This window comes from Paralichthys olivaceus, chromosome 20 (genome assembly GCF_024713975.1).
Source record: "Paralichthys olivaceus isolate ysfri-2021 chromosome 20, ASM2471397v2, whole genome shotgun sequence".
NCBI lineage: Eukaryota > Metazoa > Chordata > Actinopteri > Pleuronectiformes > Paralichthyidae > Paralichthys > Paralichthys olivaceus.
The window spans coordinates 6,479,577-6,483,639 of record NC_091112.1 but is presented as its reverse complement, the minus strand read 5'-3'; positions in this window follow the sequence as shown (position 1 = coordinate 6,483,639).

The window sequence follows — 4,063 nt, the reverse complement described above, 5'->3', positions numbered from 1 at the left end:
TTGCTGGCAGGGAGGGAGGGTGGGAGATGGAGAGAGGGGATGTGAGGCAGATGGAGAGAGGTGACAGAGCAGGGAGAGAGAGAAAGAGAGAGAGAAGGGAAGAGACAGAAAGGGGGAAGGCTTGTGTTTAATTAGCAGCCCTGGAGAGTGTCTTGGTTGAGCCAAGAAGAAACATGGGATGTTCTCTAATTGGCCCTGCACTGTGGAGAGGGAGGGAAGGAGGGGAAGCAAGAAAGAGAGGAGACAGACACAAGAGGGAGGAGATGAAATGGAGGAGGAATGACTGGACTTTTGTCTGCATGGCTGCGCCTCTATATGAGGATTGTGGATGCATGTGTCAAAAGAGATATGCACCCACAGTCACTGCACTCGTTACATCTCACTCCAGGTTACCTTAGTCATTTGGGTTGTGTAATTGAGCTATGTAATACAGTGTACCATGTAATACCACAGTTATTTTAAACAGCTAATTGAATCATTTACTGCTCTATAACTATAATTATGGTTTATGTTTGATATTCAAGTGAGTAACTATGACTATAAATAATTTCTATTCTTTTTGAGGCAGAGCGTAAACTAACGCTCAATTATGTCCATTATATATGGATCTGGAACCAGCAGACAGGTTAGCTTTTGCATAAGCGGAACTGAAACCAGCCTGTAACCCCCTGTAAAATGTTAGATTAAACAAATATGATTATCCATGAGCTGTAGAGGGGATGGTAGCTTTCTCTCAGATTTATAGGTTAAGATTTTTGTTTCCCATCAGGTTAGTTTGACTGTTAAGCAGCAAACAGTTCTTGTCAAAGATAAAACAGAAATCCAGGAAGGGTTTCAACTATGAAAGCATTCCTGATGTTGTGCATTCATATATTCAAAGACTCTTTTCTTGGATTTTTTAAATATGATAAATGCTGATGAATAATAGTAAAAGCACAATCTCTTCAATTTAATCTAGTGGTAAAATAAAAGGTACATCCTGACAAAAAATATTTTAGCCCCCAGCAATGTTTCTCATGTTGACCCCTCAGGAAAAAATAATGACCCATCCCTGCGCAAAGTGAGGTCTGTAAAAGATCGGTTTTCTCCCCGTCTGATGTGGAAGCACTTGACTGGCCTGCACAGAGACTTGACCTCAACCCCATTCTACACCACTGGGATGAACTAGAACAAAAACTGAGTCAGATCTTTTCACCAAGCATCAGTGATCGACCTCACTAATGCTCCTGTGAATGAATGAATGTTTCAGAGAAAGCACACAGATCAACAATAACACATGTTATAATATATATATATATATATATATATATATATATATATATATATATATATATATATATATCTGTGTAGTATAGATTGTGGATATACATGTAGATGTCATCGGCATACTGTCACACATGCATAGCTTTAAAAAATACACAACTTTCTATAGATGTATGTATTGGTGTGTTTCAGGGTAATGTGTGTACGTTTTTGCTGCACAGGGTCAAGGAGAAACTTGGTTGTCATGATCCCGTAACAAAGAGGAGAGGAGAGAAAGCTCAGAGGATATGAATAAGGGAGCAGGAGAGATGGATGAGGGGAGTGGGGAGAGGCTTGAGAGAGACAGAGATGGATGGAGTGAAGAGTCTGGCTGTACAGGGGCACAGCAACAGAGAGACACAATTCACAGATGCACAGAGGAGATCTGGGAAAGGCTTTGGAAAAAATGACAAGTCAAGAAGTAGGGGAAGAAGGGATAATGAGCAAAGAGAGAGAAGAAGGAGTGTGTATTTGTGTAAGAAAGGGAGAGACTGAGGCCAAAAGAGAGACGTGAAGAAAAAAGCAGAGTATACTGGTGAGAATTTGCAGTGCAGAGGAAGAGACGTGTGCAGAGAAATTCTAAAATAAGGAGTCAAGCCAGAGAAGGAACCTTCTTGAGACAAATCAGGCCAACTCAGCACGTTCCCCTTCAACCACTCCATTTAGGATGGGGGCATTATTCTAACCATCGCCCCAATCGATACCTGTGACAGCATATTGGTGATCAATCAAAGTGCCAGGACAGGATTGATAATGCTCAGTCAAATGTGACATAAACAAGGCCTCTCGATCGATATGATGTTAGTGTATTCAGACCAAGACAAACACTGTGTATCTCAATTAACTGCTCCCCTTGCCAGAGCATACTTTGATAAAGAGAGTCATTTATGCACATCTAAAAGCAGCAGAGTGAAAGATGACCTGTTGGAGCAATCGCTGACGAAAAAGATTGACTTTAATCTTATTGTCATTGTAATTGTTCTGTCTTTTATACCTTTACTCAGGCAAGAAATGTTGCAAATTAAGCTACAACACTCTGTTTCTGCTTTTGTGCACAGGAGAAGAAAGAGTAAATTAGCACAAACTGTTTAATAAAGTACAGTAAAAACATGAAGCATTTAAATTTAGGTGAGCATAATGAGGAGACAGGAGCTGCAGAGTTATTTTTTTTTTCCTTGCAAAGTTAATACAGCACACCACAGCGAAACAATCAGATAGTGAGGAGCCATGAGACGTGCCTTAATTATAGGTAGGAGCTAATTATGCTCGATTTAAGTTATGCTTGCTGCACAGATGTCACCACATAATGAGACGGAGTGGAACAAGGGTCGTGGAGGAGGTACACAAGGCAGCGGGGCCACATATCTTGATGCAGAGGTCAAACCAGATCCACACTCAGATTTAAAAAAACTTCATTAAAGTGTTGATAATCGTGCTTGCCATTGGATGTAAATGAGGCCGGAGAATCAATACGCGAAACACTGGCTTATGTCTGATGGGGGGGAAGAGCGATGGTGATACATGGTTATAACCACGCTGCTCCGCATTACGGATAACCTCTGCTCACCCTGTGTATCCACTATACCTGCAATTAAACGATAATGCCTGTGGGAGAGAGAGCGAGAGAGAGGTCCACCGCTCAAAGCACAGATGCTTCTATCACAGCTAAATGATACTCTGTCTGACCTCCGGTGTAGCTGGCTGCGCCGCATGGGGAGCTTTCGGAGCTGTAATGCACCATTATGATATCGAACGGCGGATACCCCCACCTCCCTCCTCCTCCTCCTCCCGCCCCATTCTATGCTCCCATCGAATGGGAGACTGTTTTCCAGGAGCTGAAAACCCTGAGGAGAAAGCAGAATGGCTAAATTGACCAGATTACTGAGACTAATTGGTCCAATCCTGCAGACCTGGCTCATTAATGTGTGTGAGGAGATAACGAAGCGTGCTACACACTGCAGAGGAAATGTTGAATAACGTAGATGCAAACACCGAAGTGATAAACAAGCACTTGCAGTACCTGCTTTCCGATAATATTAATTTATAGTATGGTTCAGCATGTATAAGTTCTCACTTCATCCAAAGTACAATCATCTATTTCCTCATTAACCTCTTAAGTATCTTCTCACATCTCCGCCTCTACCAACACATTTTTTATACCAAAGCAATAATCCCTATGCAACCCTGTCTGCTTGAATATTTGTTTATATGAAACAAATGACGTTTTTTCAGTGACACATTTATTTGAATTTCTTGTGGATTTGGATTTTTGTTCACGCAATATGAATCGTCTCCTTATGAGTTCTGTACAGTAAAATAATTTAGTATGAAATATTAGAACCACATTTAATCTGTCAAGGATTGTATTTCTCTCAGTATAAGGAGGTAAAATATGAAAACTTTGTTTGGAGTACCACTGTTTTGGATAAAAGTTTTCACTACAGATAAAAATGTAAGGCTGTGAAGGTTGACAGACAATAATTGATTAATTGGGTGGATGTTAAGGGTCAACAATAGATCCCACATGAAGAAAGGGAGTGTCTTCCTCTGCTGAAGGCCTCCATCGCTTCATCGCCCCTTCACTCCACAGGCCATCCCTCCATCACAGAGTGAGAGAGGGGAACGGACAGCCTTGCCTGCAGCCAACAGAGCAATAGAGCGAGCAGCAGAGAGAGAGAGTAGAAGTAAGAAAACAAAGGGAGTGGGGGCAGAGAATAGTAGACCCAGGTGTGGAGGAGAGTGTGAGTCAGAGCATGAGAGA